This window comes from Anneissia japonica, unplaced genomic scaffold (assembly GCF_011630105.1).
Source record: "Anneissia japonica isolate Jap-2015-1 unplaced genomic scaffold, ASM1163010v1 scaffold287793_len260017_cov185, whole genome shotgun sequence".
Classification (NCBI taxonomy): Eukaryota; Metazoa; Echinodermata; class Crinoidea; order Comatulida; family Comatulidae; genus Anneissia; species Anneissia japonica.
In genome coordinates, this window is record NW_022693789.1 from 131,289 (window position 1) to 154,408 (window position 23,120).

Genomic DNA, 23,120 nt, shown 5'->3' on the forward strand with positions numbered 1-23,120 from the left:
TATATATCCTCCGGTAATTCTGAAAAAAATGTTCGTTTTGGTATTCACTACATGTTATTCTTAAAAACTTAAAATAAATATGAAAAATGTTCCAATTATGGCCTTTGTACGTTGGCCTCTGGTATTTAAGCAGTTACTTACTTGAAGGTAGTAATAGCATGGTAAACTATTAATTAAAAAAAGGCACTTGTACAGTTGTTTTTTTCCTTAATTTTCAATGATGTTTTGTATGTATTTTCCTTAAGATAAAAATAATAAAATGGTAAATAATAATAATAATAAAATGCCTGCATACTCAAATACATGTATAAATTAGGTTCATGACTGACGGCACAGCAAGTCTTTTACTATCGGTATCTTCATACTTTCCCTAATCACATTAATATTAACCATCAAAAATAATATGCACCTATTTCAAAGACGGAATTATCCCTCAAAGTTCATAATAAATGCAGGTTTTTAAATTAACTTTAAAGATTGCTGTGTTGGTAAATCTTTGAATAAAAAGAGCGAGTTCATCCCACATGGAAGAAGCAGAGAATGAGTGATGTGGAAACAGCAAGCAACAAATGTTGGGAGAGCAGAGCGGGACTATGAAGATGGGACATATCGAGAAAAAAATTATGTAAGATGGTCAAGAAAAATTAAACGTTAAAAATAGGAATTAGCCTATGCAAAGTATCTCTCATGTGAAAAAATCCTATTGGGTCAGATGGTGTTTTAATTTGATATCTGTTAAAGCGTGTGTTTCGTGCAGTCAAAAAAAATCTAGTGTTGTTCCATATGCATGGTCAATGCCGTAGCCAGCTATTGGGACAGTTGGGACTGTCCCACATTTTTTCTAATGGGTCCACAAAGAATGGGTCCACATTTTTAAAAATTGGTCAAATTATGCAGTTTTACACATAATTGTGTCCACTTCTCGAAAAATGGTTTCATATTTAGCCTAAAATGGGTGAAATTTTAAAGAAAATTGGTCCAGATTTTACATATTTTTACTAAATGGATTCAAGATTCAAGAAAAAAAGGGTCCACATTTTAAAAAATTTACTCATAAAGTGGGTCCACTCTGATATTGATCCGCACTGTTTGGAAAATCCTGGCTACGGCATTGTGCATGGTAGAAGCATGGGGCGCAGTGTGGCGTAGTTGATTAAGCAGGGAACCGGACTTTGAATTCCAATTGGGGCGATGTTCCTTCATCATAATCATAAAGTTATCACTTTACATTAAATATTACACACAAGCTTTGCATGTCAATATTGTACCCCAACCAGCATCCAGACATCGTTTCCCAGAGCATTGTTGTTTAGTCATATGCTATCATTTTCTTCTATAAATTATGTATTTTCTTCCTCTGCATAATTTCAACGAAAACAATTATCAACAAAAACCAATAAACTTGATCAGTTATAAATACTGTACAACTTTGTTATAATTTAATATTCTTTGACACCAATATTAATGCCATTATATTAATTTTCATCATACCTTTAAACTACGATATAAATATACATACATTTTTATACTGTATACTTCCAGTATTTTGTTAAACATATACATGTATTTAAAAGAATTTATTATATACATATATGCATGCCATTAAAAACAATAAGCTTATTTCCTATGTAAACAGATCAATATTCAACAAAATTATGACTTCAAAAAGATTTTTTTTAATATTAAAAAAATTGATTTAAATTACAATAATATTGGTGATGTAGTAGTTTTTGCTATGGTAGTAAAATATAATATATTAACAGCTGGATGTTTTTATCTGTATAAATCATTTTACTCACCCTAGTGAGATGATAAGGCCTAAAAAAATAGTTTGTTTGCCTTCCTCACCCGACCGTAACTCACAGAAAAAATAGGGGCAGCAAAACAAAAAACTTAAAAAACAAATATTTTTTTAGCTTTTTTCTTAAAAAAAAAAAAAAAAATGTGAGTGAATTGATCCTTTTTTTTTGCCAGATGCCCTACAAGGTTGTCTAAATTTGTTGTCTAATGTAAGATATTGCAATTCCAGGTCTACATTCCTACATTCAATGCAAAATCTCAACTGTGGGTTATTTTTACTCCATCTGATGAGTAATCTTGAAAAAAAAAGAGAAAAAACAAAAACAAAAAAAAACACCTTTTTCCACCAACCACTTTTTATTATTTTATAAAAAGAAGGGCAAACAAAAAAATTTTTTTTAGGCCTAATTCACATATCTCGGTTGTATATTATTATATTTAATATATAATATTTATATTATAAATATAATATATTTAATGTTTTTATAATGGACCGCTGCACCACACACAATGGATGTTTTTGCTAAAGCTAAGACATACTTGTGTTTGTAGGACACATACTGGCCTATTCTGATTGCTCAGTTGTGAAGTTTGATTGTCACTTCTGAAAGGTCCATTACAGTATTTATAAATACTATTTCCCTTAAGACTGTCACATTGCCATGCAGCATTTTGACTGGTAAGATTATTCTATAATTCAATCATTTTCCTTAAAAATTTTTTAATTATTTTGCATTTATATAATATCAGTCTGATAATCACAATCAAACTCCTCGTCATTATCATCTTCATTCATATCACCATCATCCTCCTCATCGTCATACACATCATCTTCATTATCATCCACATTAACTTCATCATAATCATCCACACCCACATCACATCACTATCATCATCATTCACATCACCATCATTGTCATCATAGTCGTCATTGTTGTATCATCATCATCATCATCGTCCTCATCACCCTGGTTAGTATACTCTTATTGCTAATACAGTAATCCCATGCAAAAGGTAGGCCTACATTTGGACTTGAATACAAGCCTCCATTGTTATATAAATGATTAAATATATGTATTTATACACTGTAACTTGAAATATAATACTATACACACTGTAAAATTCAATACAAAAATATTCTATTAAAATTAAATACATTAGGCCTAAGTTGGATTGGTTAAATTGAGAACTGAGCAATTTTACCCAAGTGAATGTTATAAAGGCTGTTAGCACTTTATTTTAGTCAAGTTAATGAGGTACATAGTTACCAGTAGATTAACCAAACAAGTCCATCAATACTTTTCGTTTTCATGTCTAATAAGACATCATATCAATATCTGGTTGTCTACATTTTAACCAAAACATGCAAGTGTGTTCACAATCCATATGTTGTATGTTTCTAGATACAGGGGTCTCAAGCCTAAAGTAACTCATGGGAGTCTCCAGGAAATCGAGAAGGAATCCCGCACTCCCGCAAGCAAGGCTTCTCTCTGAAATTAACCCATCTCCCGTAAATTCACGATATTTGCATATTTTTACTCTTTGATCTACTGGAAGTCAGTTGGAGTCTCCAGAAAATCGAGAAGCCCTTCAGCACTCCCGCAAGCCTGAACCCCTCCCGGAAAATAAGAAACCTTCGGCAAATTTACGATATTTGCATGTTTTGTCTCCCGGAAGTCAGTGCCGATAGGTATCACCATGCACAGCAAATAAAATTTGATGTGTTAAGAAAGCAGAAAGCCTGTTTAAACAGATCTTCCAGAAATATCCTCTTCTAACTTCGGACCCTATGCCTGGGTTCCAGGCCCAAATTTTGGGTTACTCAGTTTTTATTGCACTTTGTGCACGTCATATCTAATTTAATTGGCGTCCCATACTGGATTTTTTTTATTTTTTCGGCATATTCCGTCTTTAAATTAACTTTTTCGTTGGTGGCGCTGTCTAGAATGAGAAAAATCATAGAAAATAAGAGACTTGTGGCAAATTGAGACCCCTGTATTGTAAATCAATTTCAATTTTTGACGACACATGCAGAAATGACATGAACGTAAAGACCGATGCACCGATGTTTAGCATAGTAGGCCTAATGGTCCTCATTCAGGCCTGAACACAGAATCGGCAAACTTCAGAGGAGAACGTACAAAACTGAGACCTGCACACTTAAATTAACAAGACGTCATTACGTTCTAATCGTTGCAAATCAAAAGCTTGCTAATATTAAATAAGAGCTTGACGTGTGCATTTGGTTTCACTGGTATCAAATTGCTACTTTTATAAGCGTAATAGATTGTTACTAAACATTTTACTCGGGTATATAATAGATATAGAAAGATGTTAAATTATACTTTCTTGAGAAAAAAATATTGTTCTCAATTTAGTATGCATCCTTTGATGAAAGGATGTATATTAAATTGGCATTAAAGGACAATTTTTAGACTGGCCAACACTAGTCGGAGGGTCTTTTTTTCTTTTTAAATCCAGTAGAAACAATACACGTTCCTTTAAAAAGATATGATTTAATTGTTTTCTATAAGAAACTATCTTAATCTGAATACAAATATTGAATATGAAACCCTGTACATTTTTCATTCATAAGATGCATTGTCCCATTAAAACTACCAATAAATAATGTCATAAAAATCATTTTTGAAATTAACTTGCTTACTTGGACTAACATAAAAATCATCAACTTAAAATATTTACCAATAATTTTACAGCGAAAAAAATGATAGAAACACTCCCAGTCACTGTAAGTTTAAAAAAATATTTTTTATCATTATCCAGTATAAAAATTAGGGTACACATTTTTAAAATTCAATAATTTCTATGCTCAAGTTCACAATCTCAATGTTACTGCAAAAATGAGCAAGAAAAATTATGTTTTTTTATAATTTTTTTGGTCATTTTTCAGGGGACAATACATCTTTAAAATATACCAAACAACCAGAATTGAGAATTGCACAGTTGGAATCTGCAATCATATCACATTACTGGAATCCCTTTTCTTCTTCATGCAGCAACAGAAGAATGCAACTATTCTCGTTTGGGTGGCGCCCTCAACATAAACATCTACTAACAACCTGTTGAAAAAATGCTCAACCTGTTTAGAAATGCTCAACCATATACACTTGTACATGGCATTCAAATAAAATAATAGCTTGTTTTGTAGTGCTGTGCTCCTTCTTCTCTTGTTTTCTTTTCTCTTTTTTTTTGGGGGGGGGGGGGGGGGGCAATACTATCCCTCTTATCGGGGGGCGGTATAAGAGACAGCCCTACAGTAGTATTACCTCGAACAGTCCCACTTTTGGCCACCTCTTGTGACACCCCCCCCACCCCTTTTGGACATCTCTGAATCCGCCACTGTTATCAGCCCTCTCTGTTAAATTCTAAAAATCACTTGGCCCTTTAACCCATTAAACTCATGCCCACCCCTGGGATAAAAACAAATAAATAATTACGGTATTGACCGACAGACAAAATATATGTTTGGATTTGGTTCTATTTTAATTTGGTATGAGTATGCTAATGTTGTTTTGGGACGAGTTGGTTGGTTCAAAGTGAAGTTTAACAAACGCTTACCTTATTCCATAAAAGCCAAGAAATAAAGCAACACAAATTGCAATGATCTCATCAAGGAACCAAATTTCTTCAGTACGTTTGATTACCTCAGTACTGATTAAAATACTTAAACCAAGAATGGCACCAGCTACAGAACCAAATCCTAAAAAAACAAATGAATATGAATATACGATCATGTTAAAATAATTTTCTACAATGTCTTCACTCTATGAAACTCAATTTCCACTTAGTGTTGCCGTACGGGATAAAATTTTTAAGATCTCGCATTGCAATGGTGTAAACGTACGCAGATTCGTTTGTGGTAGCAGTGGTGTCAACATTTCCCTAAAAGGTAGTCCATCATTACCTGACCGATGGGTTACAGCCTCAGCGGGCCACCGTGGCTGAGGTGAGAAAAATGTAAGTTATTTCTTCTCAGTGTCCAATAATGGCCCTTACATGCCAGTTCTCATTGGCTTAATTAACATGATTCTAACTTAAATTTTCCCCAAAAGATTTTTACTTGGACTCCCCCACTCCTCCGACAGCTGTGCCAGGTGTGTGCATCTCCCCCTAGTCGCCCCCCCCAAAATCATGCTAATGTTGGTAAAAATCACCTTAAAACTTTATTCCACTTTGCAACTCCCTGGCATAGTCTTCTTATGTGTCATTCCAAATTAACAATAAAATAAAATGAATTACAAAAAATGGATACAAGACCCAAGCATTTCAATACCATAATCTTTTATTTATATTTCTTGTCTTCTTGTCTCCTTGATTTTATCAAAATATTTTACATGTTACACCAAGAAGTATTTCATTTTTTTTACAATTTGTTTTTTTGTTTGTGCTTTAAAAAAAATTATTATTATTATTATTATTATACATTATTATAAATAAATTATTAAATAAAATTATCATTATTAAATTATTAAATTTTATTAAATTATTATTCTTATTAAATTATTATTATTATTATTTTATTATTATCATTTAAAAAATTATTATCATTATTGCTGCGAGTCACCAGACGAGCAGTGACATTAATTTCGATGTACGCCAGTAAAAACTCGACTCGAGATGAATTTTCCGGAGAGCGTCGGATCACTTTCGGTTTTTATTCGAAAGCGCGATAAAATTTGAGTGCTTTTCGGAGCCTTTTCGAGATCCACATGGTCCCAGCGGCGTGGATTTCAATTAAGGTCATTGTCAGTTTAGCTTGACAGTGTCGGATATGTTAGTTTAGATTTAGAATTGAATCGGTAAGTATTCCATTTTCAAACATTTATTATGTCAAGTCTTAGAAATGTTAAGATCATGATAATTTTAGTGATGTTTAGATCAGTGTGATTGTGTCCTGTTTGTGAGATTTTTAGTGCAACTATGGTTGTGCTTTTTTATAATTTAATTAGGCCTAGGCGGAACGTCGCTAGTCCTTCAATTTGAGGCTAGGCCTACCCTAGGTCTAATTGTAATTTTGTGATGATAAATATTTTTTCCCATGATAATACTTCAGAGGTAAGTGTATATTTTGATCTTCAAATATCTTACTAATAAATCAACATCTAATAAAATATCAAATAAAATAATAGTAATCGATAATTATATTGAATATATGTTAGTAAAACATCTTTTATGTGTAAATTTGGTAACAAATATTGCGCTTAAATCTTATGTTAATTTACATAATCCTGTACCGGTACATGGACGCCATATTGTAACTTTGTAGCAATAAATATTTTTGCATGATTATACTTTTGAGGTAGGTATATATTTTGATATCCAAATTTCTTACTAATAAATCAACATCTAATAAAATATCAAATAAAATAATAGTAATCGATAATTTTATTGAATATATGTTGGTAAAACATCTTTTATGTGTAAATTTGGTAACAAATATTGCGCTTAAATCTTATGTTAATTTACATAATCCTGTACAGGTACATGGACGCCATATTGTAATTTTGTAGCGATAAATATTTTTTTCTATGATTATACTTAGGAGGTAGGTATATATTTTGATATCCAAATATCTTACTAATAAATCAACATCTAATAAAATATCAAATAAAATAATAGTAATCGATAATTATATTGAATATATGTTAATAAAACATCTTTTATGTGTAAATTTGGTAACAAATATTGCGCTTAAATCTTATGTTAATTTACATAATCCTGTACAGGTACATGGACGCCATATCGTAATTTTGTAGCGATAAATATTTTTTTCCATGATTATACTTAGGAGGTAGGTATATATTTTGATATCCAAATATCTTACTAATAAATCAACATCTAATAAAATATCAAATAAAATAATAGTAATCGATAATTATATTGAATATATGTTAGTAAAACATCTTTTATGTGTAAATTTGGTAACAAATATTGCGCTTAAATCTTATGTTAATTTACATAATCCTGTACATGTACATGGACGCCATATTGTAATTTTGTAGCGATAAATATTTTTTTCCATGATTATACTTAGGAGGTAGGTATATATTTTGATATCCAAATATCTTACTAATAAATCAACATCTAATAAAATATCGAATAAAATAATAGTAATCGATAAATATATTGAATATAAATGTTAGTAAAACAGCTTTTATGTGTGAGTTTGGTAACAAATTGCGCTTCAATCTTATATTAACTTACACAATCATGTACTTTCGTTTGCAGATTGTTGGTTGCACATGTATATAGTTAGTTTGTCAGTTTCACATGTGTCCTGTCAAATTGATTTGGTAAGTACTGTATTTTCAAACACTTATGTGTCCGTATTGCCTAATTAATGCTAGAAGTGTTGATTATGGTCATCATATTAGTGATGTTTCTAGAGGTGATTGTGTCCTGTTTATGAGTATTTGAGGCTAGCTATGGTTGGGCTTATAATTTATTGGGCTGAAGGCCTTGCTAGTCTCTTCTATTTGAGGCTAGGCCTAATGTAATATTTGGAGGTAGGTGTATATTGATATCCAAATATCTTACTAATAAATCAACATCTAATAAAATATCGAATAAAATAATAGGTAATCGATAATTATATTGAATATATTATGTTGGTAAAACAGCTTTTATGTGTGAATTTGGTAACAAATATTGTGCTTCAATCTTATGTTATTTACACATGTACTTCTGTTTGCAGGTTTGGTGGTTGCACACAATCCAGGTCATTGTCAGTTTAGAGCTTGACGGTGTTGCATGTTTTCGTTTAGAGTTAAATGGAGATAAGGAGCCTACAAGCTATCATATATTTATGATGACCTTCTACACCAACCCAGGGAACAGAGGACCCCGTGCGGAAAAGACCTCAAATACCAACAGAGGGTGCACATCATCAGATCACATCGGTCGATGACAAAATTATCTGAGATTAGGTCATTTACCTAATGAAGATACTATTTCGAAACCGGTTTAAATACTGTAGTATTTAAACAAGTTTAAATATTAAAAAGCATTTATCTAAATTTATTTAATTGTGGATAAAGCATTTATTTAAAAAATGAAAACATATTGTAGATGATGCATTATTTCCTTTAAAGATTTTAATACTGAGGAGCACGATATGCATAAACAATTTTTTTAAAACAGATTTAATTTCTGTGAGGCATGTTCTTCATTTAGCAATTTTTTTTAAACAGTTTTAAATATTGAGAAAATATTAAAAAGTTTTAAATATTTTTTTGTTAAAACAGATTTAAATACTGTGAAGACTCATTCAGTAAGTGTTTTGCTCTGAGGATCAGACCTAAAGCATTCCTGGATTATTATTCCCTCCACACACAATGAAACTTCACTTTTTCTATCTTTATCGTGTTCTATATTATTTTGTCCATTGTTTTATTGTTATAAAAAACTTATGAACCCATATTACTCTACTGCATTATCATAATCAGATGCAAATCCAGAGATGTCCGAAAGGAGGCTAAAAGAGGGGCGGGGGGCTGATCGGGAGACAACACACCCTACAAAATTGTTGTTTTCTAGACGCCTGGAAATAACCTCTGAGGCGTTTTTGGTGATCAAGTTTCTTTTCTTTCTTTTTTTTTTTTTGTCTTTTTTTTTAACTTTTAAAAAATGTGGGGTTTGGGGCCAGTTCAGTCCCTATTCTCCTTAATCCACCCCTGATATATTGTGTTCATGTTGTGAAACAATAGACTGAAACTGAATAGTTTACCTTTACAATGGTATCGAAAGATAAACAATGAATGAATGAAATACTAATGTCAAAATAAGGCCAGACCACACAGTATGCAATTCATTGATTCCTTCCTGTACTTTATAACATGTTTTGTTATTTAAAATATTCTGTAGTGCGTAGAGAGGTATAAGCTCTTTGTGGCAATACAGTAAGTCCAATTCAGTTCCATTGTGAGAACCTACAATATCCACAGATTTTAAGTTTGACAACTCCTCCCCAGGGTCTTGGGGCATGCATTGCACCAGTGGGATTTTTTTCCTCTAGAGCCCTGAAATGCATTCTATGCCGCTTCAGGGTAGTAAACAATATTCTCTTACAGATTTGTAATAATTCTTGAGAAAATATAGTTTAGATCGTGGGCAACAACTCCATTCTCTAAGCCTCATTATAGTACATTTAGTATAGCATACTGTAAATGTTTGAGTAAGTGCCACGGCGCTTATAAAAATTTTGGAGGCTTCTGGCGGTGCTTATTTGAGAACGGCGCTTATAAAAAAATATTGGCGCTTTTCATGGACGTTCCCATGTTACCTATCTCACGTATTCCCATGCCCGTTCCCATGTTACCTACCTCACGTATTCCCATAGTTCAGTAGGCCTATCATAGGTCCTACGTCACCGTAAATAAACATTTATAGCATTTATATGGGAGCAGCGGTTATTCGAGAGCGGCGCTTACTCAAGCATTTACGGTATGTGTAAGAAAATTAGATTTCTACTAAACCGGTTACCCTGTATAAAGAGAATGGAATTATATATGTGAAATTAATTTTTTTCTTGCTTGCTGCAATAACTATAACAGCAATTTAAGAAAAACCACATAACTTTCTAAGCCATGCATAAACAACACAAGAAATAGCATACAGTACATTAAAACATTATATGTCTATAATAGACCGGGGGGGGGGGTTCTACTTTTTTAAAACAAGGTACTTTGAGTCCTTACCCACCTCAGCCCCACCATGGCTGGGGTAAATTTTAAAGATATAACACCTATGTGTGGCAATAGCAATAAAAATGCCAAATTTCAAATATTTGGAGTTAATTTCAACAACTTCCATGCAAATAGTAATTTAAAAGTGTATTGCTGGAAAAGTGGGATTCTTTCAAACCCCTCAAACCCCACTGGCTACGAGGTTGTAACTATGATGATTTGGGTATCTAGACAGAGTGCAAGTCAAATTTCCACCTTCTTTTATATACCAAAGTGTAATTTTGTTGAGAATGGATTTTACAAACAACTTAATTACAATTAATGCTGCATTATAAAGATTTAGTTTATATAGTATGGCTCGGCCTTGTGGGAGAGCATTAGATTCTACTTAACAGGTACCCTATATAAAAAAGATAAATATATATATGTGAAATATTGATTTTTCTGTCTTGCTTGCTACAAGGACTATAACAATAATTTAAGAAAACCACTTTACTATCTAAGCCATGGTTAGGATATCCAGTCACACTGTAAATCAATCAAATAAATAATTAATTAATCGAAATAGAATTTTTTTTTAATTGAGAGATTTAAAAATATGTTCAGCGAGATGGGAGAGTACCAGCCCAGTCTCTTGATGATTTTGTCACACTTGGAATATTTATTTATTTATTCAACAATATTTCGAGAGGGCGACCCATTCAGCGTGAGCTGATTTTAAGGGGCCCTCGACAATACAAGAACATATTTACAAAAAACAAACATCAACAAGTTAAAAGATTATTTACAAAAAAAATTTGAGATTATAAAATTCTATAAAATACAAAGGGAAAACAATCAGTTTAAAAGTAGATAGAAAAAAAGATTAAATTGTACTATTATAAAATAAATAACTTTTTAATTTAGTTTTAAGATTGGAAAATGTGCTAGAGTTTCTTATAGAGACGTCAAGTGAGTTAAAATATTTGGACCTTTATATTTAAAAGAATGTTTAAAAAGTTCGCATTGAGGTCTTGGAACGACATGGTCCCCCCCCTGAAATTTGTCGTGTGGACATTCTACCATTTACAGTAATTCTGGCATGTGTGTTCTGGCCGATCCTTATTATCATTATTATAGGAACTGCAGGCCTATAGGTAAAAATTGGCTACAGCATTCTACATTAATTTATCAAAACCAAGAATTATTGCAAGTAATACTCACATTCTTTCTCTCTCAGCAGAGTAGAGCGTACCCACTGACCCATGAAAACGCCAGACAACGATTAATGAAGTAAAGATGTCCAGAATACAATCAAACTACGGGGACATAGTTTAAAAAAATCATTAAACAACATAAAGATATTGTACACTATTCAACACAGTTGAAGCTGACAAATCAAGGCCTAATACAATTTGCATATCCAGTAAACCGTGGGGAAATCAAAATATTATTTAAATTAGGTCTGCAGCGTACACAAGAAATTAATTTCCCGGATTTCAAATCCGGGACCTTCTGCTGCCCATGCTGATGCCTTAACCAACTGGGCAATTGAGATTTTTTTTGGGAATTCAAATCTATTTCTTCACACTCATTGAACATGCATAGTTGGACAGCACTAGGCTCTGATGCATCAGAATAATAGAGATGAATGATACACCTTCTTCTTAATATATTATATACTGTATATATGAGCTTGAGTTGATGGTTAAAATTTTTCAGAAAGTGTAATTGTTTTAAAATTACTGTGCATAAATATCGATGATTACCAATCAGGGGTCAAAATGCAATTATTAATACTAATACCGTACTATACAATCTTTCATGTATTCAATATACAAAACCTATGAATAACAATCTTAGTTTAAACAACCCGATGCCTGTCAATCCTATTAGATGATATATCCATGTGCCCCAGGTCAAACCAGTGCAATCACGGTTACCAAGGTTCAGTAATCAAACGGAAATCAATGTTGTGAACGGTATTGAGTACGCTAATGTATTTTGTGTTCCTTTGACACATAATTAATCGACACCAATTAACAAAGGCACATCTGTTAATTACACAAGGTCACAAAAATGATACCCAGGAATGTGAGATAAACCCCATACAATCATTGTAAACCAATACCAATATGAAAATGTTTGTGCATATAATGGTTTGAGGTTTTTACGAGAAATTCACTCAAAACCTTTATCAGAAGGCAAACAATCCTATAAGATAATCCAGATATCAAGAATCAAGTAATAATGTTATGAGTCAAGTGGCTGAGCGGGATTGAAGGCAGGGGAGCCGCTACAGCCTTAACATTGGCGCTGGTTGCGAGTTAATATCTCGTAATTACAAGATAATATCCCGTAATTAAGCGATTTTATCTGTTAATTACGTGATAATTATCTCGTAATTACGAGATATTATCTCGTTATTACGAGGTATTAACTCGTAATTACGAGGTATTATCTCATAATAACGAGATAATATCTCGTTACAACGAGATAATTATCTCGTAATTATGAGGTAGGGTAAGGGTTGGGAATTGTGGACCTTTAAGCATATTTGCATAAATTAAAAAAATGTGGATTGAGTTATACACCTGAAAGTTTTTTTTAATCAACAACTATTATTGGTCGTTAATTACACGCATAATTCAAGGTTATCAGATTATTATTTAATTAACAAGCATTAATTACACTGGGGTCCACAATTACCTGTAGGTAATTGTGGACCCAATTAAAAAAATCATTATGGGAGGAAGGCACACCCTCCCCACCCCCATACCCATCCCCCGGCTCAGGCCTTCGGCCTCCAGATAACGCTGCTCGCTAGTAGTTTCTTTCATAAATATTTATCCCCATAAATCTTAGCCCCCCACCACCATAAATTATATCCTAGAGCCGCCCCTGCTTTGGTCAGGTCATTCCATTCATAGGAAAAGCCTTTTTGATTTTTAGCAAGGTTTGCCTACGTCGAAACTAACTCCGGTGTAGCACGAATTTTAGTTCCAGGCAAATTTTAGTATTTCGTGGTCTGTATGATCAGAGCCTATGGGATACAAATTTGCAACACTTTCTTCCGGGGTAAACAATTATTATGTCTATGATTCATTAACAAAATAAAGTAACTAAAGTTTATACAATCGAGCATGCACCTTATGTTCAACTTAACTTCACAGCTTAATTATCTAGCATAAACAATCAGTAAAAAATATGTAAAAGCTAATTTACGTTGAAAAAATCACAAGTCACTTTACAGCGAGCATGATGGGAAGGTTAGAGGAAACGTACTTTCCTTTACAGCGACAACTAGTAATTAGGCTAATAATAATGAGGCGGGAATAGGTTGAGTAAACAATAATAGAATAGATTGGTGTTCATATTACGTTTGCATTAGCAGTATAAGACGAAGACTGATTGACATTTACTGGCAGTTCGTTGGTGGAGTTATTCAAAGCTTTGGAATGGGAGACCTTGTCTCTAGCTGCGCTCAACTGTTAGTTGGCTTACATGTTTTGTAAAGCTATTCATTGGTCTTACATTGAATTTGCGTGTAGTATAGGCCTATGTGTAAACATACGGCTTCCTTTTTTTTGGTTTTGGCTGAGTAGCATGTAAGATCGTTGGTCACGACTTATTTGCTTTTCACTTTTTTTGGGCCATTATTTATTTACTTATTTATTGAACGAGGGTATGGTACGAGGGTGTAGGGCCTATCAACCTGTTCTATTTTGTGATTTCAAAAAAAGTAACATTCTTTTAAGACATCTAAACAGCTTGTTGTACCATTAAAAGTAGGTCTGCAAAATTAAGGGGTAAACAATTATTAAATATGTCTATGTATTCATTAGAAAAATAAAGTAACTAAAGTTTATACAATCTAGCGTGTACCTTATGTTCAACTTAACTTCACAGCTTAATTATAGCATAAACAATCTCTTTATGCTTTAATTTTTTAGCATAAAAAGTTGAAAAAATCACAAGTCACTTTACTTTTCCGACTGTGCATTGAAAATGTGAAGACGATGATCTATAATAATAATAATGATAATAATAAAAAATAATAATAAATAATAATAATAATTTATTATTGTTATTTGAGTAATTAAGGTATTAATTTACATTGCGAACACATGCATCTGAAATAGAGGGTGGGTGGTGGAGCCTCCAAAGACAGCGAATTCATTCAAAATCACTCGAAAGTGGTCCGAATGTGACAGTTAGAATAAAATAAATAAAAATAAAGGTCTACAGTGTATGGTTCGTGAGCGGGAAGTTTGCTTAAGTCTGACCAATCAAAATGAAGGTCATTGCTTAAGCCAAACTGGAAGCCTAATTTGCATACATCACCCTATATAAATGTATAAGGGACTGACAGCATTGCATTTGACTTCAGATGATAGCAGAGGAGAAGTGGATAACATATACAGTATACAGTTTTAAATAATTTACCTTGGCTCATTGTTGATATACTGTATTCAGCAGTTTAAATGCATGAATGTTATTTCGTTGAAGATTTCATTATATTTTATTGTATTTGTTTCTAACTGCATTTTATGAGAAAATTTCAGCATTTCATTTTTTATATATTTTATATACCCTCAAACTATTGTATTCTCATTGTATCATTATTAATAGATCTACCTGGAAATTGAATAAAATCAATAATAAAATACCACAATTTTGAGTGAATTCTGTAATTAATTAATTCTGTAATTTAGATGCATAAGCAGAACAATATATAAAACTTTAACATGCCTAAAATTTTTTGAGAAATCTTAACATAGGAACCATTAACTTTTGGAACATTGGCAAACAATTTTGGCAATATTCTCAAGTTCAATTTCCAATCAATTTTGATTCGTCTGAATTGAATTTATTCATTAATCATGTCATTAAAACAACAGGACAAGAAAGGCAAAAGTGCAACAAACAATCCTGAATAATAGGATAAACCATAAACTAACAACTACAATACAGTACTTCCATGTGGGTCCCATAAAAATGATTTCAAATTGCACAGTCAATGGAGTAAAGAACAAAACACAGGCAACGTCTAAAAAGCAATAAAATGCAATGAAAAATTCAGTAAAGTTGGTCTAAAAATGTTTTTAAAATTTGATATGGGGAGAGGGGTATACAGTCATACCAAACAATTTGATGACTGATGTTCACATTGGCGCTATTCATTATCAAAGTCAATCAGCTTACTGTAACTGTAGTATACCGCTACCCAAGTGAGCAATGTAATTGGACAATAAAAATTAATTTGTATCTTTTTCATATTATGTTTTCCCATTCTGGGCATGTATCTACTCTGATAGGCTGAAAATGGAAGGGGGTGCAGGGGGAAACTGCCCCTCCCCTGACGGTTTTTATCAGGCTGACCAAGCCGTCGTACCGGGCTGGGTAATAAGAGAAAAGAAAGAGGGGAGAGGGAGGGAAAGAGAAAGAAGAAACAAAGAAAAGGAAAGAAAAAGAAAAAGAGAAGAGAAAAATAAAGACAAGAAAGGAAGATATCATAATGACCAGACTCACAACACCCTGCAACCCCTTCTCCACTTCAAAAACTGTCATAATTCCTTTGATCTATGCTGCGCGATGGCTTAACCACTGGGAGACAAGGGGAAAATATCTATCTTTTTTTAGGTTTATCCTTTTAAGTTATTTAAACACATAAGCCTAATAATAGTCCCAAACTCAAGAAAGACAAATTTAAGATAGATCGTTTTAAGCTAAAAGAAGGGCCTCAATAAGTATTGATGGTGAAAGAATATGTTTGTAATAAATAAAACCATGATGAAAATGCTTATATTTATTTTCAAACAGACGTGTGTGGCCTATATTATAAATAAAATAAGCCCTATGTGGTACTGTTTTCTATATGGGGAGTGGGGTGGGGTGGGGTGGGTACCGGTATGGTAAATTACTAACCGGGAAAATAAATACCCACTCTGACCCAAGACCCCTGTTACGCGCCTGGTGTTGGCGCGAATAAGAATGTGTGCCCTTGTGTGGACAGGGGATGTGCCCCCTCTGAAGCAGGAATTCTTGTTTTTGCAAAATAAATTGATGCATTTTGCTATTATAGGCCTAATCAATAAATTCCTCATCAACCGATATAACCTTAAATATTCTTGGAATTGACATAACATTACTGATGTTACACACCCTTGAATGTGAAATGTGGCTCTCTTTGCAAGCACATCTAACATCTTAAGGAAAGAAGAGATTAGATTGGTACCAGATAAAATAATTTTGTTATCAACATTAATACATTATGCTAATTTTCATCTTAGTAAGCGCATAAGGCAGTGCAAATTATTTCTGTGACAGTCTTTTGAAGTGTGTAAAACTCCATTTTATCCCTACATAGTCAAAATATTGGGGGGATGATACAATGGACCATCCTCCCCTTGTCAAATATTGGGGGGACATAACCCCCCATCCCCGGGATCTACGCCTATGGCACTCATACGTCACAATGCAAAGCCTGGCTGTGAGCAGGCGGTAACAAGGACAATCTTCGCACTGCAGTTGCAGCAGTGAAGAGAATTAGGTCAGCGTCGTAGTCTTTACAGACGTGATTTGAAGCATTAACAAGACTAAAAAACATTCAGAATCATAAATTTTCTGCTTATTTTCACGGTTTTTGTTTCAAATTCAAAGTTCACCTCCTTATTAAAGATCGGTCGTTAGTTTAAAACAAAGGATATATTTTTGCACTGTACTATAAGGGCCATAAAAAGAGATTGGAACTTAATTTATCAACAAACCCAAAATTTTCGCTTAAACGAGAATTTAGGTCTGGTACCTAATTTCTCGATTGTACCTGAATTTTCGTGACACCGGCTATATGAATTTGATTAGAAGTTATTATTGTTAATGGAAGATTAATAATAAGGATTGCTATGTCCACAGGCCCGTATTTAGGAATTTCAGCTTGGGAATATGCAGAACTCCTTATCAAAACCCACATACTTCTTCTTCTCCCATTCATTCTGTCTATTCCAAGCATAGAGTTATCTCTATGATTCCAAGCGAATCACGTGGGTTTCAGAAATTTATTTTAAAGATCTCTAGGTCATGTCAAAGTCGCTAGAAAGAAGCTAAAAAAAAATCTATTTTTTTCTTTCAAAAATAAGTAAAATTTCTATTTCAGCCTAGCGACTTTTTATACAGATATAAAATTAGTTGAAATTTTTGGCTAGACTGTACTATTTTTGTTTTAGCCTGCTTTTGTAGGCCTACAGAATAAAACGGCAATAAAAAAATCTTCCTAATTTTCAAAGAACTCCATCGAACCCCCCTACCCCCCTGAATATGGGCCTGATCCATTTTTATTGATCTAATCTACGTAAATTTACTTTCAGAGTTTATATTTCGATAATGAAATTGTTTAGATATTTATTTGAAAAATACATTATATGAAATAATGCAATCCTTAATGTTTAATAATATTTTATAATATTTAAATAAAGCAATAAGACTGAATTATGTTAAGGTTATTTTTCTGTAATTCTAAGCTTTCTAGCAGAATAGAAGGGACGTACCAATGTTTGAAAGATTTCTGCAATGTAGTGTAAGAGTCGTGAAACCCAATTCCTCCAGCCAATGTTTAGGATCACTTTTGTGATGATCAGAATGAAGCTCTGAAACTGAAGATCCTGACATGGATCAAGGAGGTATAAAAATAATATCTCCTTGCAAAGGTCAAGGTTTGTTACGGTTAAATAAAAGTACCTGAAAGACCATAGATATCAAAACTTAGTTCTAGTTTATGGCTCCTGAAGGCATCCTATCCAGTTGTTGGTGTCACTGGCCTCATTGAATGTAAGTTGACAATTATTATTGATCAATCAAAATAGAATTGATACATAGACTAAATTGCATATTCACCTCATTAAACAAAAACACAGCATGAACAAAACCAGGCCTTGGGATTAAATGATTGCAAAGTGGTGCCCTTCAAAAGTGACCAAATATTAGTGCAAATTTTATCGGTAAAAATCATAACAATCAGAACCACTGACCCTTGAAATTAACAAAGAACACTGATGCATTTTCAACATTTCACTAAAAAACCTTGGACAAATCAATAAGAACACAAACTGGAATAAACCGTGATGATTTGACAATTGCTCAATAGGATGCTACTATTTTTAGCTACCAATAGTATATTAATACCATACATTTACTGCTAGTGAAGCACAAAAATAATAATAAATACAAAGTCAAAAATGACCACAAAAACGCATTTTAAAAAATAGACCACCAACCAAGCTTTGTACATAATAAGGTCTGGGACTGACCAAATCCCTAAATTTTCCAGTCAGTACACCTACTACTGTAGACTGGGTTCCAGTCCCTAATCTTTGTCTTTCAGTTGAAATGCTTAAGAATAAATCGATTTTGGCACAAATGGCGTTCCATATTACTTATTTGCATGGCGTTCCATAGTATACTTTTTCTGGGATTAATTCTCATCAAAAAAGTTTCTCAACATAAACTGACGCTGGTGGCGCTTTCCGAAATGCGCTAATGTACTACGAAAAATCCATAAATTAGAGACTTGTGGCAAGTCTACTACTACTGCATCACGGTGGTCTCACTGAAATTCTTTGAGAATAGTGTTCCTGTCTCACCTTTTGGATATGATTTTAGGATTTTTTATTTTACTTTATTTTTTTGTTTACTTGAGGGGTATTCCAAAATGTGATTGTGTGTGATGTACTATTATACCAAGCATATACTATTATAAAATAAGTGTCATTACTGGAAATTGCTGTAGCAAAAACTTTACTTTCTTTTTACTAAGTGATGCTTCACAAGGAACAAATACCTGATGTTGGGTTGGGTTTTGTTACATATTTTTGTCAAATAAAATTTCGTATATCTGGATAGGGCTTAAAACACAGTGACTTCATTCTTTTTAGACTTCAGGTCTATGTATGCTATGTTTACAGGCATATTTATCTATTGTTGATACTCACTGCTGTTCTTGTTACCAAAACTTTAAAAGCAATCAGCGTTGCCAGTTTTTAACGGACGTGCAGGAAACTTTGTACATGACATAAACTAGAGGTGATTTTCAATGTTCATGACCCTTTTTTAAGTTGGACCCCAGGCTTTCCCCTACACCAACAAAACAGAACAGGGGTTTCAGCAAAGGACTGTACATTATTGCCATTACCACTAATAAGGCACGTTGCATGCATGGCGTGGTCTGTTAAGGATGTGTTCTAAAAATTGAAGGTTGTGAGTTCGAATCGCGTCTTGGTATTCATCTTTTTTTTTTTAATTTTAAGAAATTTCATTTTTTTTTTCAATTTTAAGATATTTGAATTTTATACAAATGAACATTCTAAAAATAATAATTTTTTTTTTTAAATAAATGTTTGATTTATTTAAAATTTCTATTTTATTAGCTCTTTGAATGTGTTATGTGTTGTAGTCAAGTTGGGTGGCGCTGCACTGCGGCTGCCACAGGTCCCCGGGGGCCCAGCCCGAATTTTCCGATTTCCAATTTGAATGAGGACCAATAAAGAATTATTTAAAAAAAAAAAATTAATAACTCACCCCAAATCCATATGCAGCAGCACTATTTGTATGAAATGAGACAGCTGTTGTAAAAAACAAAAACACAATTAATTTTTATTTCATGAAAAATCACAATGGAAATAAATGCAATTTTTCTTGAATTGAACTTTGCTGTGTTATTCTTAATTGAAATCTATTTTTATTTCTTTAATGTATTAAGTATAAATTATTTGGTGTTGTATGTACAATTTTATTATAATCATAGATCAGATCTATAATAGAACACTATCAAAATAATAACAATTAAGAAGTCATTGAAATATATAGTCGAATCCTATAACAGATGTTGTTATTTTTATGCAATTAAATAAAAATCATGATAAATTAAATGGGGTAGGCATATCTGTATGCCCACGACTATTGTAGTATAGTGTTGTTAAAAAAAAAAATCAAAAATAAAAAAAAAATTCAACATATTGTATATTCAATGAGTGGTTACAGTTAAGTCTGGTTTCCATAAACATCTATAAACGATATTGCCGACTCCTTTGGCGACGCTGATTGGTCAGTTGAATAAGGGAGCCTTTCTGATTGGTCAGTTGAATAAGGGAGCCTTTCTGATTGGTCAGTTGAATAAGGGAGCCTTTCTGATTGGTCGGGGACAACTTCACAATGCAAGGATTGTATTGAAAATGCTGTAGCGATTGTGTAGCATTTCTATGGAAACCAGGCTTTAACAGCTATAAGTTTTTGATAATTATCATGTCATTAATGACTATTATAAAATTGTCATAATGAAATGTTATTGCAATTGATGTATGAATGAGAAATAAATGGGGGAGGATCCCACTAAAGACAAAAAAAAAATAACAACACTTTATTGATCAATAAAAAGTGCGTGTTTGAGGTAAAAAAGAATAGAGCATGACATTAATTTCTCACTCAAGATCCTATAGTAATAAATGTGAATGCAACTTTAAACTGTAAACAATTCAGTAATTGGATTGACAAATGCTTTGTATTTATTTCATTTTTGAAGAAGAAATAAAGATTCTTAATAGAAGATTTCATAGTGGATGCAAATGTGATTAAATAATTAATAAAAAATACATTTTTAAAAGATGACAAACATTATCCACATTAAAAAAAAATGCTATTGTCAATTTATATAACCAAAATAAATGAATATGCAATAAAAAATTTAATACAGGTCTTCCTCTAATTAAAGACGACCTCCAATTAAAGACCACTTTACTTTGGTGTCAAATTTACAAATGTATTTTATCTTTATTATTCTACTTAAAGATCAAAGCTGCTAAAGGCCATGGAAACCCAGGTCCCAAAAGTGGTCTTTAAATGGGAGGCGACATTTATTGGAATTAAATGAATAAATACATACAGAAACTAAGGGCTCCTAGGATGGCTATGACAACGACTGAAATCCAGCAAATCACAAGTGCCCCCAACCTCCATCTCGCAGCTTCTTTAACTGTTAAACCATGACTTTCATCGTCACAGCACTCTGAAAGAATTAAACAAAAATATATTATTCATGTTATAAATTTCATCAAAATATTTACAATATGTGCATGATGCCTTCTTTCAAAAGTTGATTCTTATGGGCGCATATAATATAAATGTTTCTAGACATTTTTTGGAGTATAGTTTATTATCTATATTACAATTACGGTACGTCTACTTATATGGAATGCCAAAAGTGCAACATTTAAGCACACTCAGTTTTCTTTCAGGCACAGTCGGTAACAAACATAGTCAATTTTTGTCAAGCACAGGGGGTTTTCAGTCTCTCAATGAGTTACAGCAAAAGAAATCGAAAGGTCCCTAAAATCTCTGGGCCATGCTTAAGGTCAGGTCCCCTGGTTTCAACAAGTGAGAGCTCATAGTTGTTGCGCTACTGCTGATAATCTTACCATCTGAGCCTGTATATGTTGTTAGTTCTTCATATGGGAAGTCTTTACTATTATGCTGCTCTTCCTTAGGCACTATGTGTACTGGTGTTGCATTCTCCCGCAGGGGCAATCTTTCCAAACTTTGAGTCTCAGGTGATTTTGTTTTCCTATCCGTGGTCATTTCACCAACTGTCACCAGAAAATTTTCTGTACAAAATATAAAGTATTTTCAGACAATATTCCAAGGCAGATTGCTACATAAACTTAAACCTTTTTAACTGACTAAAATTGATATTACTGTACCTCATTAGGTAAAACAGTTAATTGGTCATTCAACCCGGTATGGGGGTGCGGGAGTTTCTACTACCTCCCTGTGCTTGTCAAATTTACGCGGAAGCTGGGAAAAAGTATACTATCCAAACAGTGGCGTAGAAAAATATTTTTCATTGGGGGGGATGATTGGCATGTTAGCCAGTGTCGTAACAGGCGCGAGGGGGGCCGGGGGAAAACTGCCCCTCCCCTGGTGGTTTTAACCGGGCTGACCAAGCCGTCGTACCGGGCTGGGTAATAAGAGAAAAGAAAGAGGGGAGAGGGAGGGAAGGAGAAGGAAGAGGAAAAGAAAAGGAAAGAAAAAGAGAAGAGAAAAATAAAGACTAGAATAAAAAGGAAGATATCATAATGACCAGATTCACAACACCTGCAACCCCTTCTCCACTTCAAAAACTGTCATAACTCCTTTGATCTATGCTGCCCGATGGCGTAACCACTGAGGGGGGGGGGGCAAGGGGAAAATATCTATGAAAAATCTTCCCCACCCCTTTATAAATGCCCTTTCATCCCCTAAAGGTGCCTAAAAACCTCAAATTTCGCGCGTATTTCTTGTTAACATGGCCCAATTTCCTCTAAAAATTGCACATTTTAGGGAGTTTTGATCAATTCCAACAAAATTAAAAACACTGGGGGACAAGGCGAATATATCCATCTTTGGAAAATCTTTCTCCACCCATTGACAAATGCATCCTCTGAAAGCAGGGGCGGATCCAGAGATGTCGAGACAACAATGTCCTAGGGGGTCCGAAATTTTTGTGTTCTAGACGCCCGAAAATAACATTTGAGGCGTTCTGGGATATCATTTTTTTCTTTTTCCTTCTTTTTTCTTTCTTTTTTCTTTTTTTACCTCCCAAAAGGGTGT

The 23,120-nt window shown here is 33.3% G+C and overlaps 1 pseudogene; it reads right to left on the reverse strand.

The window, feature by feature from the left end:
- Positions 1-1,417: 1,417 nt before the first annotated feature.
- Positions 1,418-23,120, reverse strand: part of LOC117100944 — a 27,425-nt pseudogene continuing 5,722 nt past the window's right edge.